Source organism: Gorilla gorilla, chromosome 2 (genome assembly GCF_029281585.2).
Source record: "Gorilla gorilla gorilla isolate KB3781 chromosome 2, NHGRI_mGorGor1-v2.1_pri, whole genome shotgun sequence".
NCBI classification, from domain to species: Eukaryota; Metazoa; Chordata; class Mammalia; order Primates; family Hominidae; genus Gorilla; species Gorilla gorilla.
Window position 1 is genome coordinate 111,994,722 of NC_086017.1, and position 14,877 is coordinate 112,009,598.

The 14,877-nt window shown below is 40.9% G+C and overlaps 1 pseudogene; it reads left to right on the top strand.

Annotated features, from left to right (window-relative positions):
• The first annotated feature begins 1,080 nt into the window (after positions 1-1,080).
• On the top strand, positions 1,081-11,773 carry LOC101144301 (actin-related protein 3-like; annotated as a pseudogene).
• The last annotated feature ends 3,104 nt before the right edge of the window (positions 11,774-14,877 follow it).

Here is a 14,877-nt window from a genome sequence, read left to right on the forward strand (position 1 = left end):
TCAACTGTCTAGAAGGTAAATCATAACACAAAGAATAAGACAATTAACAGAGCAATGGCTCAGGTAACATACGTCAAATCCCTCTTCACTGCATGGATAATCAAAGCCAATTTGGACATAACACTAGAGAAAGGCCCTGCAAAGAAAATTGATGCAAATTTATCATTATTCTTTAACTGTTCTTGTTCAATGAAGTCATACTAGTAGTTCCAAATTGCCCCACAAGTTTCTCTGTTAATCACCCATCAATTACCCAAAAACATTGGCTGGAGGTGACAAGAAGGGAATTATATCAGCTAAGTCCTCCAAGGAAGTAGCTTAGCAGTGCAGTCTTGGCAGTTTCACTCCAGGGACAGGTCTGTTCCAGAGTCGAGGCTGGTCCAGAAAGATGGAACTAGCTGCTCAGAGGGGCAAGCTAGAAAGTAGTAAAATATTATTTACCTTTTGGTTATTTAATAATGAGACACTTAAAAATAGATACCCATCAGGTAGCAATGGTTTTTTAATGGAAAATAAAAAGTGTTGGCAAGGAGGTGGAGAAACTGTAATTCTTGCATATTGCTAGTGGGAATGTAAAATGACACAGCCACTGAAACATTAAGGTGGCTCCTCAGAAAGTTAAACATAGAATTACCACATGATTCAGCAATTCTACTTCTGAATATATTCACCCAACTATTGGAAACAAGGACTCAGATATTTATACACCAAAGTTCACAGCAACATTCTTCACAGTAGCCAAAAACCTGGAAACAACCCAAATGTCTATCAACAGATGAATGGATAAACAAAATGTGGTATGTATACACAATGGAATATTAATGAGCCTTTAAATGAAATGGCATAATAATACATGTAACAACATGAATGAACCTTGAAAACAGTATGCTAAGTGAAATAAACCAAACATAAAAGGACAAATAAATTGTATGATTCCACTATGTGAGGTACCTAGGATAGGCAAATTCATGAAGACAGAAAGTAGATTGGTGGTTACCTGTGGCTAGGGGGAAGGGAGATGGGGAGTTACTGTTTAATGAGTACAGTATTTCTGTCTGGGATAGTGAAAACCTTTAATAGATGGATAGTGGTAATGAGTGCACAGGAATGCAAGTAAGCTTGATGCCACTGATTTGTCCACTTTAAATGGCTAAATGGTAAATTTTATGTCATGTATATTTCACCACAATAAAACAATAGAAAAAAATAATCCATTGAACACTTAAAGAACCTGATTGAAATTTCTGTCTTTTATTCTTCTCTATAAATTGTATGTGGACAATTTTTTACCAACAACAAAAAAGCTAAAAATAGAAATAAGTAGATCTTAGACAAACACATGTACTTGGAACCATTTTGTTTGTTTTATTTGCTCTATTTTATTATTGCCTGATCTGACACAAAGGATCAGACTCACACAAATCAAGATTATAGCCAGTGTCAAGCTTTCATCATGATGTAAAAGAGTCAGGTAATCCAGTAAAAGATTCAGGTTCCAGAAAAGCAGAGAAAAGTTGGGGACATTGAGAGCAGTTCCCCAGCTCCTTTCGGTTCATGACAGACGTCAACTCTCTGGCCCAGAGTGAAAGATGAGGTCCACAATGGAGGTTTTGTGGTGTTATCTCCTACCATAAGGGAGCATTTTATGAAACATCTCTGTGTTATACCCCAGCTTTCATGTCATTTTTCAAGGATATCCTGCTAGGAGCATTCTACAGAAAAGACCCTTCTGCTAGCATATTTCATTAGTGTATTTACCTGGAGTCCAGAATCACGTTGACTAGGCACCTGCCTTCTTTCCCCCATTCCACTTGGAGCATCCCCCAGATAGTCGGGGGAAACTGAGTCACAGTTCAACTGCATTATTTTTCTCCTTGTTATAGACTAACAGTTTATGTCCTCCCAAAATTCATATATTGAAGCCCTACCCCCAATATGATGAATTTGGAGGTGAAGCCTTGGGAAGTAATTAGGTTTAAATGTAGTCATGAGGGTGAGGCTCCCATGATGAGACTGGTGTCCTTATACGAATAGGGAGAGAAACCACAGTGAGCTCTGTCTCCACCATGTGAGGATACAGCAAGAAGGCAGCAACCTGAAAGCTAGTAAGAGGTCTTCACCAGGCACTGAATCTGCTGGCACCTTGATAGTGGAATTCCTAGCCTCCAGAACTGTGAGAAATAAACTTCTCTGGTTTAAGTCACCCAGTCCACGGCATTTCGTTATAGCAGCCCAAGCTGACTGCTCAATGACTAATCACTTGGATTGAATAAGTAAACAAAATATGTATGTATGTACTTGTCTTTAGAAATAATCATTTAATATAGAAACCTGGGATATTTCCATGAGAGCTTTCTACTCCCCAAAGTTCAATGTCTAGACCTCCATACCAGGAACTCTCCTCAAAGAAATGCATCAAAATCACCTGGTAAAGCTAAGGAGGAAAAGGCAAAGCTTCCTTTGGATGGGTCCCCAAGTCCTTGTACAGCTCAACAAGGTGTCAGATTTAAGGAGCTATAATCAATGAAAACCTAATGTAGAAGGAAAATTGCTTTCACAAATTAGACTTCAGGCCAAAAGGAAATTGAGGGATGGATGCATCATTGCCTCAGAAGGGCTCTCCGAGGTCCACCCAGCTTATTCCATCTTTTATATTCTCTGTTGGTGACCTTCCACAGCAAAGTTCTCATTCTCCACCTCTTTTTTTTTCTTTTCTTTTTTTTTTTTTTTTTTGGACTACAGGATTTAGACAGTTCTTTGTATCCCAGGTCAACCTTGCCCTTGACAAAAACATAAACTGCTCTTTGCTCCCAAATCCTTGGTTTGGCCTCAGTCAATTCCACCCCAGGCCCAGCTCTCAGGACCTGAGGCTGAATCAGGACAGGTTTCCCACAGATCCAGGAGGAAAAGCTGTGAGGAGAAAACCCAAAATGCTAGGATTAGTGGCAGCAGCAGGAGCCACCCCAACCTGATCACCACACAGAAGACTTGGTCCTTTCACCATCATTCACCCAGAGGACAGGATTTCTCTCTGCCCTGTACCTCCTACCCAAGTGACTCTTTTGTTAACCTTGGCAAAAGAGCAGTAACAGGGAGAGGCATAGGCCCTACTATCTTTAAACTCTCCTCAAAGTACCCCGACGGGGGTGGTGAGTCTGAACTCCACTGTCACTAGCTAGAATTCTTAGCTTAATAGTGGTGCCAGGAAGTCACAGGAATGGAACCAAAGCTGGTGCCTCAGTTGTGAGCATATAGTGTCTCTAATTAATCCCACCTGGCTTCATATGATTATCTAAGCAGAAATGCTTCTGGCATTATTCGAACCATAGAATTCTGCTGGTAGCTACAGAACGTTTTCTTCAAAGCATGCGGCAATGCAAGCAGACAGAATAATTTGCTTCTTATAGATGTGCACACTGGACAAGAGACATCTTCTGAGTGAAATACTACCAGAAACATAATCAATAAGCATTTAAAAAACCCTTGTAAATGGTACCAAATGCAATTTTAAAAACTTTAGAAATTATGGTGGTTTAAATGTGAATGGCATTTTACAGCTTACAAAGAGTTTCCACCCATCTTTCCACTTGAAAAGAAAATAGGAAGTTACTGTCATGCAACTCCAATATAAAAACAGCATAAGAAAACATAAGCCTGGTTATATAGGCTTCACAGAAATTCATAATGCTAGATAATTAATTCATGGGAAGAAAATGATTTGCTTTAAGCCACAGACTGTTTTCAAAAGCTTCTATGTTATGATGACAGCCGTTCTTCATAATCTTTATATTTCAGGCTCTGAAGAAAGCAAAATAAGATTTTCACCTCATTTATATGCATCAGAGAAGTGCAAGGAAACATTCCAATGAAACTCAATGTGGCAAAGAATCTATTTAATTGCAGCAATGTATTTGATGTGGGCTCTAGACACAAGGCAAACCCCCAAAGCTGGAAATGATAACTGATGTTTTCGCCAAAGTTTGCCAGTGGCTGGTGACCATCACTTGCCTAATCCTGAGTGGCTGTCTCTTAGTGGTGGTTTCGTGTGTGTGTGTGTGTGTGTATCCTGCCAGAATTCTCTGGGTGGCCTGTGGAATATCTAGAATTTATGGTTGGCCTTTCCCATGGACAGTTAGGCAAACACTCCAAATGCTATTTCTGGCTGCTTGACTGAGGCGTGGTACCTGGTTTAGTCTCTCCAAAATCAAATCAAACGCCAAGGATGCCATTAGATCCTGGTTACTATTAGCATAACTCCTTCATGAGTAAGGGAAGAAATTGCCAACACATACAACATATCCTTTAGACCCACAACAAAAAAGGAATCATCTTTTGCCACTCCAAAAAAACAAGAGGAAAGGAGAAATGTAGATTCTATCCTTGTAAGCCCACAGATATCTTCTCTTTACTGCTGAGTGTCATACCCTGTTCATTCTAATATATGTTAAATCACTTTGCACTATAGTTCTCTAAATTTTGAATATCCATAAGAATTTCAAGGCAAAAAAAATCTACCATTGAAAAGGAAATCTTTCCCCATTGTAAAATGATGATTCAAATTTGATGCTAAGACATCATCTCTTCAAGTTAAAAAATGTAATGCACTTAGAAGAGTAATACATAAAGTATTTGACGTTATTTACACTTAGTACAAATGAAAGTTCTGAAAATTGATTTAATTTGGGAAGAAGAAAGACTCAAAATACTAACTCTCCCCAATAAATAATAGGAGAATAAATAAGAAGATAAACAATTAGCTTAGATCAAGTTTCAACATCAATTTTTTATTCACCTCTGTGAAGAGGATGATGTGCAGTCTCAACTTGTTTGGTGGTGTGGTTCATCTGGTTTCAGGGATTTCTACTGTTTTTTTTTGTTTGTTTGCTTGTTTGTTTGTTTGTTTTAGATGTAGTTTCACTCTTGTCACCCAGGCTAGAGTGCAATGGCACAATCTCGGCTTACTGCAACCTTCACCTCCCAGGTAAAAGCAATTCTCTTGCCTCAGCTTCCCGAGTAGCTGGGATTACAGGCATGCACCACCACACCCGGCTAATTTTTGTATTTTGAGTAGAGATGGGGTTTCACCATGTTGACCAGACTAGTCTCCAACTCCTGACCTCAAGTGATCCGCCCACCTCAGCCTCCCAAAGTGCTGTGATTACAGGCATGAGCCACCGTGCCCAGCCAGATTTCTACTGTTCTTAATTGCATCTTTTAAACAATGGATTCATTCGTTCATTAGTTCAACATTTATTGAAGATCCAGATCCATCTACTACGTGCCAGGTACTGTTATAGATTCTAGGGATACAACAGCAAACAAAATAAGAAAAGTCTCTGGTTTTATGGAGCTTTTGGTGCACTATAGTCTTAATATGATTAAATCAAATACTAGAGATATACTGATATTCAAATGTATGAAGCCATCACCCTGCATGCACTTATAACTCAATGCAAACACCTAGTACACAACTGTGAATCTCACTTTGATCACCAACTCTCCTGTCCTAGGAATTGAGGCAAGATGACAACATCTCCAGTGACAACATCAAAGAGTCGAGTCAACTCCTGTGTGTGTTTTGGGCAAGCTTATTCTGCTTTGGACTGCATTGTCATATCATCAATCTCCATTCCCCTCCTCTGAAGAGATATTCTTCTTCACAGAGGAGCTACAACAGGCCAATAGCAGGGTCCCCCCGCCAACCACTTCTGATCTGCACAGTGTCCTCAAAGCCTTCCTCTCCTATCCCATTTCATCACATGACTTTGTCTTGCATGTTCTTAAACATCCCTAGCAACGCAGAACTACCTTCTTGAGTCCACAATCTGATTGCTGAGTGAAAAACAATCCCTGTCTTTTTTGTCGGTGGTACTATTAACTCCTCAGGCCACCTCCCTTTCATTGAGAGATAGAAACTAGTTTCTGCAACATTATAAAATTATTCCTCTAGCCTAAATATATCTACCTCAACTCATCTCCTAAAAAGCTTTCTAAAACAAATACTACCCTGGAGATTCTGATTCAACAGGTTTCAGGCAGGAGTCATACAGATTTATCTTTTTTTTTTTTTAAACCACAGGTCATTCAGATGTTCATCTAAGTTTGAGAGCGTTGCCCAGAGAGTTAATCAGTTAAAATATACCTAACATAACTTACATAGTGACCTCAACTTCCCCTCAATGCACCTCCTGCTTACTTCCTCAGTTTCCCTCCAGATATGTCATCTCCTTCCCATATTTCAACCTAAACATTTGTACTTGTGACCACACCTGGTTGCATCATTCAGTATCTCTCCATCGCCATCTCTTTTATATTCCTAGGTGATCTTAGACTAGGCACTGCTTCCATTTGGCTCTTTTCATACTTTATTTCTAATCTATCGAGATTAGATTCTTGCCAACATTGTCTAGACTAGGCTTGATTTTTAGGCCATTTAAAATAAGCACTGAGGCAAAAAAAATAATCTAGAAATCAAAGTATTATTCTACTGCCCCTATAACTTCCATTCAAAACAACCTGGCCTGGGTCTGACTGGGGCATGGGCACCAATGGACCATCTTGACTTCCTGGGAAAAGGCAGCGAAAGAGGAAGAAGTTGTAAGAGAGGGTACCCAGCTATGGAGGGTTAGAAAGTCCCCATCTCCTGCCATGAATCTCAAACCAGTACTGACCAGATAAAGCAGTGGGGCGGCAAGAGGGAAGAAAGGGTGATAGCAGCAGAAAGGAAGATGGTGGGACAGCTACCAGTGCGTATGGTGGATTGTGGCACTGAGTATACAAAACTGGGACATGTTGCAAATACAGAACAATAGTTTATTATCCCTTGATGTATTGCTTTCAAGAATTCAGCAAAAGTGGGCAATTAAGCTTAAAAGAGGGTGATAAAGAAAGCCAATGTCATAGACTTCTTCACTGGGGATGATGTAACAGGAAAAGCCACATATACCATGAAGTGGTGAACCCGCCATGGTTTAGTTGAAGACTGTTGACAGAAAGGTTTGGAGCAAGTAATCTTTAAATACTTAAAGCAGAACATGTGGGTCATTACTTTCTTTTCACTAAACGTCCACTGAATGCTCCAGAAAACAGAATATGCTGCTGAAATAGTGTTTGAGTTCTTCAATATTCCAGGCTCATACATAGCCATACAGGCTGTTCTTGCATTAGCAGCATCCCGAGCATCAAAACAAATAAGAAAACAGGCGTTGACTGGTATGGGAAGAGATAGTAAAGATGGTGGAACTCCTGTCCCACCTCCAACTGAAGGATATGGGGTTGGCAACTGCCATCCCACCTCCAGCTGAAGGATATGGGGTTGGTAACTGCCATAAGCACATTCCAATCATAGGGCAAGCATCACATATTTCATTCAGCAACTGTTCAGAGGCTGAGAAGTAGAAATTCCTTCAGAGCAATCCCTAGAAACAGCTACTGCAGTAAAGGAGTGCTACAGTTATGTCTGCCCAGATTTAGTAAAAGAATTTAACAAGTATGACACAGATGGGCCAAGCGGATTAAACAGTATACTGGAATCAGGGCAATCTCAAAGAAAGAATTTTCCATTGACGTTAGTTATGAGAGATCTTTGTGACTTGAAATCTTTTTTCACCCAGAATTTGCTAATTATGACTTCACACAACTACCTAAGAGGCAGCAGATGAAGCAAGTCAGAATGATCAGAATAATATTCTGGCTGGGCATGGTGGCTCACGCCTGTAATCCTGGCACTTTGGGAGGTCAAGGTGTGTGGATCATTTGAGGCCAGGAGTTTGAGAAGAGCCTGGCCAACATGGTGAAACCCCGCCTCTACTAAAAATACAAAAATTAGACGGGCATGGTGATGCACACCTGTAATTCCAGCTACTCGGGTGACTGAGGCACGAGAATTTCTTGAACCAGGGAGGTGGAGGTTACAGTGAGCCGAGATGGCGTCACTGCACTCCAGCCTGGGTGACAGAGCGAGACTGTTAAAAAAAAAAAAAGAATTATCAGAGCTGAGCTGATATCAGAGTTTTCTCTGCAAGAATATTAACCTCACTGAACTGGATATGCAGGAACTTTGAGTATTGTTTTTATATTTTGAAGGAAAAAAAGTGACCAAGATAAATTTTTTTAAGTAGCCTCACACACACACACAACAATGTGAATGTATTTAATGTCACTGAAGTATATGCTTAAAATAGTTAAAATAATCACCTTTATGCAATGTATTTGCTTTTTAACAATTTAAAAGATAAATAAATGCATTCTTAAGTAGCCCTATGACACTTAGCATTACTCATTCATGAGACAAGGAATCCCAGTAATTATGAATTTCTACCATCCTCCCCACAAAAACAATTTGGTTTTTGTTACAAGTGCTTTTAGAACTAAGAAGTTAATATCTTAGATAAAGTCTACTCATATTCTTTTTCTTGTTAAAAAAAAAAAAGTAAAGGCAAGACTGTTGGACCAGTTATACTTCATGTGCTAAAAAAGCAGTATTCACAACATTTCGGTATTGCCACACTATTTAGCCTCCTCATATTGAGATTTTCTCCTAGTTCACATGTCTAAGCAGGTATCTCAGACCCAGTGTGTGAGGGGCAGTAGGAGAGGCTGGTGCTGTGTGTGCAAACAGTTGTCTGCTTCTGAGGGAGAAGATGTTGACCTCTCTTATTAAGGCTCCTGTGGCAGGAATGACTGACAATGCCAGGGCTCAAATCTCTGTTAGCTGATTTGGGGTGGTTTTGATGGACTTGTTTCCTCTTTGCTCTTTAACAGTAAACAGCAAGTTGGCAACATTTATGGGCAAATTTTTTTTTTTTTTTTCTTTGAGACGGAGTCTCGCTGTCGCCCAGGCTGGAGTGCAGTGGCGCGATCTCGGCTCACTGCAGGCTCTGCCCCCCGGGGTTCACGCCATTCTCCTGCCTCAGTCTCCCGGCAAATATTTTTATAATAATTCAGAAAGGATCATTAGTATCGTTCCATTGTTGCAATAACATGAAATGTATTTGAGAAAGATGTATGCAGATTTTGGTAGGACTTTCATGAAAACATTAGTTCCCAAAAGTAATTTGTTATTTCTATTTTTTCCCAAGAAAGAGGCTGAAACATTGAATAGCTTTAAATGTCTAGGGCCTTCATGGTAAGTCTTAGTTCTAACAGATTTAGAGACATATCTTATGCAATCTGTGTACTCTCCATTCTCCAGTTGCTTTTGAAAAGAACTGAAGTGCTCCTGGGCGATGCTCTTTAGTGACAGAGTTTTGATTATCTCACTGGGTCTCACCTTCTTACCTGTTCTTCTGACTCCATCAAGCAAACCATAGTGTATATGGTCAACAGTCTATGCCCAGAAATTCTGGGAACAATAGGAAGACCTACAATGGCTATGAGTCTTTCATCCACTTTAAAGCAAACCTTCATCACTGTCATTGATTTTTTCATGTGTTTTGTTTGTAATACTGAAAAGAATAAGGAGGCCAGTAGCTGTTTCCATCAAGAAGCAAGCACTGGCTAAGTATATGCTGTGCACCCAGCACTGTGCTACAGGGATATAAGCTTAAAACATGGTCACTATTCTCAAGAAGATTGCAACACAGTTGAAAGGGCAGGATATGAACACAGAAACTTTTAGGGGAAGAAGTGGGCATCAGTAAAAATAACGTGTGTTGTCTCCTGACTTAGTGCATTGTGTGGTCTCACACCTATGTCTCAGCCAAATTTGTCTGCTCCTGATGTTGGCCACGTTAACTCCAGGTTCTCCTTGATTCTAACTCTTAGCTAATTAAAGAGAAATATTTTGTCCCTGTTGCTTTCAAAGCATCATGCTCCCCTACTGGATGCTCCCAAAACCTGAGCGGTCATGTACTCCATCTCCACCTACATTATGCTAGGATGCAAAAAAGGATGATTTTTGCTAGTACAGAAATAGTTCTGTACAGATTTCACCTTGGCTGTGGCTGAAGGCCATAGGAGGAACCCAGGAGGTTTAAGTTAGAGGCAAATCTAAGCAAGACACCCCATGATGTATGCAAATCACCACCTACTACTAACTTACAGTTCTTAGTAATCATGGTATTTCCCCTGCTAGGTGAGAATGACCTGTAGTCCTTAGTCCGTGTTCACACACCTTGACTCTTCTGGCCTTCAGACTGATTTCTCCTCAATCCTCGATGCAAATTACCCCACATGAGCTCATTTCGTTATCCTTCCCCAAAAAAATGTCCATTGTTTAATGATAGCTGAGAAGTTCATATTGGAATCCCCACTATGACATAAAAATTCAGGAACTGACACAAGCAGACCTCTCCATCCATTCAACCTTATCCACTTTTACTATCTATAGTGGGTTGACAGTGTCCTGCCAAAAGATATGTCCAAGTCCTAATGCCTGGCACCTGTGAATGTGATATTATTTGTAAATAGGGTCTTTACAGATGTCATTAAATCAAGTATCTCTTGGGGAGACCATCCTGGATTCAGGATGGGCCTTAAATTCAATGACCAGTGTCCTTAAAAGAGAAATGAAAAAAGGATTAAAGACACAGAGACCCAAGGGAGAAGGCCATGTAAAGACAGGGGCAGAGATGGGAGGGATGCATCTACAAGCCAAGTAACACCAAAGAGTGCCACCTGAAGACGGAAAGGCGCAGAGCACAGTTTCTCCCTCAGATTCTCCAGAAGGAACCAGCCCTGCCAACACCTTCATTCCAGGACTTCTAGTCTCTGGAACTGTGAGAGAATACATTTATAGTAATTGGTTACAGCAGCCTTAGGAAACAAATACACTAGCTAACAGTCACTTCATTGTCCCTGAAATATAACATCCTCTTTCCCACCCCCATACCTTTGCTTACCAATTCCCCTACTCAGAATGCGATATCCTTCACCTTTTCTCTCATGCCTCTTAACCTTCAGGCTTCTCTCAAATCCTACTTATTCCAAGCAATTTTCCCCAACTGATCCTAACCACTTATATTCCTAACTGTTTACCTTGATATATATAATACACTGTTTTCCCTTACTACGTAAGGTTCTGTGTTTCTTTAAAGACATGGAAAGTTCCATGAGTACAGATTCTGATGCTGTGCCTATATAACATTAAACTGGTAAGTGCTTGGTGAAGATATATTTAATTATTGTACATCATTTGGTAACCCAAGAAAATGGGCTTCACAGGCTGGTAAATAACAGCTGCAGCACCACTGACAGTAACAATTAAATCTCAGGGATCTTAAGCAGACCCACTCCACACAGAATCCTCTGGGATACATCTACTATAGCTCAATTACAATGGGATGAAGAAGGTCCCATGTCATTCCCCTGAAGTGCTGCTTAAGGCTGAAACTCCACCGCAAAAGCTGTTACTGTCACCCTGTCATTGTTTTTGTAAAATTAAAGGGGACCCACAGGAGGTTCTCACAGCAAGACCATATAAATAGTGTTACAGTAATTAGTGATACTGAAGATCATTGATGTATTTTGGTCACAGAGGTCTGAGGCTGCTGAGGCCAGATTGAAATTAAAAAAAAATTAATAGTAAAATAAAATGAATGAAAATGACTCAAGAGAAATGTTCAAATATTTCTTTGTGATCCAAGCACGAATAAAACATTTTCTTAGAGTGAAATGGCCTTAAGTAGATATTTTCAAATTATCTTTCCTTCTATTCTTTCTTTCATTCCAGCCAGCAGCTTTAGGAAAACACTCTTATTTTCATACTTTCTTGGCTACACATTTTCAGGACTCTCAAGTAGAAAATAATTACCCAATTCTCTGTGAAAGGTAGATGACCTGAGATCTTCAAGGCCAAAGCTGATCTAGAGTGAAGTTATCAACCAGCTGTCAGGGACGCCATTAAGACATAATACGCAGTGGACACTTCTCCTTCTGGCCTCTCTGGTTAATAGAATATGAGTTGTGAGGTGACAAACTGGGTGGGATTGGGAGGATACTGTAGAAGACACCTTATTGAGACTTCCAAATCATCATGGAAGTTTCCCTCTCTGAGTTGGTCTCAGGCCAGGGCATTGCCTGCCTCCCGTGGTGGAGTGGAATCCATGTGGTCAATAGAATTCTTTAAGCTTTCCCAAGCCAACAAGTCCTGCCTCCCCTAACATCTCAGGATCCCAAGGAGAATGGACACTAGGTCCTGGTGAGGATAACTAATGATACCCTTTCACTCTTTCACTTATCACCAAGCCTAGCTAGGCAGATATTTCATACCCGGGCTCCACGTGTCCTACAGACACGTGGACTCTGCACTCCATTAGCCCACTCCCACTGGCCACCCACCACATGCCATACCTCTGGAGCTAGAGAGCTGCCACAGTGACCTCACCTGTTCCCCAGGACAGCAGTTCTTCTTCAAAGTGCAGATTTTCCTTCTCCTCTTTATACTTGGTCAGGATGAGTTCCTAGAGAAAAATTAAACCTCAAGAGACATATTCCTTCCCTGTCTTTCCCTTCTTCTCCCTCATTTTCTCTCTCTCTCTCTCTCATACACACACACACACACACACACACACACAAACATACACATAAACACACGTGCATCTGGAGAGCCAAACTTGGCTCATTATTTCCTTTTCTGTAATGTACATGTATTCAGTAGGTTATGAAGTATCAAAAAACTTAAAAATCTTTCCTAATATACTGGGGAGGAAAACAAAACCAAGTATTGGTCTGTTTGGTGGAGATGTTTGTGATATTCAAGGCCCTGTTGCTGACCCTGTGGGTTGGCACAGCACTCACACATACAGAGCAGGCGGGATAGTGACTGGCATAAGTGCCGCCTGCCACCACCTTTCTGGGTCTTCCAGGCTTCGTGGCAAGCCATCTCTCAGAGACCTACAGTCTTCTTCTGAAATCTGGTCTGTATTATCAACACTCTGGGTCTGCAAATAGTTCTGTACATTCCAGAAAAAATAGTTCTCAATCTGGGCTAGACATTAGACTCACCTGGAAAAATGTATTAAATAGCTGATGCCTGGGCCTCGCCCTAAAGATTCTGGTTTAATTAGCCAGTTGTTCTCCTGGATCAGGGGATTAAAAGTTTCCCAGGTGGCTATAACGTATGGCGTAGATTAAGTGGGCCTGGGAATGGGGGTGGTAGGAAGTGGGTCAGAGTTCAAATGGCACAGCCTTGATGTAAAGTCATATTTGCAAATAGATTTGAGAGGAAAATTAGACACTAATTCCTCTCACAATCAGTACCATAACCCTGCTTCTGCTCCCTATTACAACTATTTCCCTTTCAACTGCAGCTTAAAACAAATATTAAAAATTTTGTCACAAACAGCATTCTTAGCTAAGCAAAGATTTCACACCAAGGCTCCACATGTCCCACAGAAAGCACTCTGCAATTTATGAGCCCACTCCCACTGGCCACCCACCCCACCACCTGCCATAACCACTGGAGCTAGAAAACTGCTACAGTGACCTCACCCATTCACCAAAACAGCAGTGTTTCCGTCTACTGTCCATTCTCCTTCCATTTACTGCCTCTGTAGGAAGATGTAAACGTTGGCATTGCATTAGAGAGTGAGGAGAAAAAACGTTACCATCCTAAGTGAACTCAGAATGTGTTCATCACATCACCTTACCCTGCATTCACTTATTTTCCTCCAAACCCAAAGCAGGAAAAAGAGGTCTACCTTTCCTGTCTTGTGCAGTCATAGGCTATTTTAATTAGAAGAAAGTATAGATAATTAACTGGAAGGTATTCTATTATAAAAAAAGAACCTAATTATTTCTCAAAAAAATACTAGTAAATAACACCCTTACGTGACATATTGTCATAACCCTGTTCAAACGAGGACAAGGCCAGTTTATCAGATTTTCCTCTGACTCATAAAATTCTCCACTCCTCCAGAGCCTACAATTCAATTACAGAGAGAAACTATAAACTACCCTACCCTGTAGAGTGCAGGAGAAAAAATTAGCCATCATCTCTATTTATGAGTATCCTAAACAAAGAAGCTGGCAAATGTGGATACAGTCGATGTCTCCCAGGCCACACCAACCAGGGGGTAAAAATAGGGTCACCATGTGTTTTAAGCAGGATTTTCTGGCTTTGTTCTCCAGCTACTCTGCCAAAACTTTAGTCCCCTCTTAGAAAACTCTCAAAGAATTCTGGGAGAGGGGTACTAGAACTGATGCTTGTGTTTGCCATGGGTTTCTGTGCTTTTCATCTGTCCTGCTCAAGCTCCCAGAGGAGATAGTGCCTGTCTCAGAGGAATCCAAAGTTGTGAGCTACACCAGCACCACCTGCTAAAGATGATAGCACAACTGCCCATGTTAAGAGTGCCACGGCCACACTCCAGAGGCACAGTCTTCACTCCTGGATCAGCTGCTGTTACAGAGCTGATAATGGCTTCAGCGATCCGGAGAGGCTCTCGAAGAATGGCTGTTCCTCACCTGACTCTTTCTTGGAGTCCCCTTGCCCTGAGACTTAGGCAACTCCATGGAGTATGGGTCAGAGAACAATATGGCTGAAAGGCATCTGCTCTATTTAAAAGCATTTCTCTCCTCTGGATGTGGTCCATTCTTCCAGAATCAAGCATGTTTTCCTTCATTTTCACTTATGAAATTTTTTTACTGGAGACTCTTCAAGTTCACCAACTCCTCTGGCCCCACTCCTAGTCTTCTGGATGTATTCATTCATTCAAGGACTATGCTAGACACTGAGTGAGGATACAACAATGACCTAGAAAGACCGTCTCCTCCTCATAGACCAAGGTCAATGAGCAAGTTCCCAAGTGGGTAGTTCAGTATGCTGTGTGCATGCAGAGGACAAACGCTTCCTCCTGATACTAGTGTAGTCGAGGAAAGGATCTCACAAGAAAGAAATGACCTTGGAACTGAAACTTGGTGAAGAATCAAAAGCTAAAG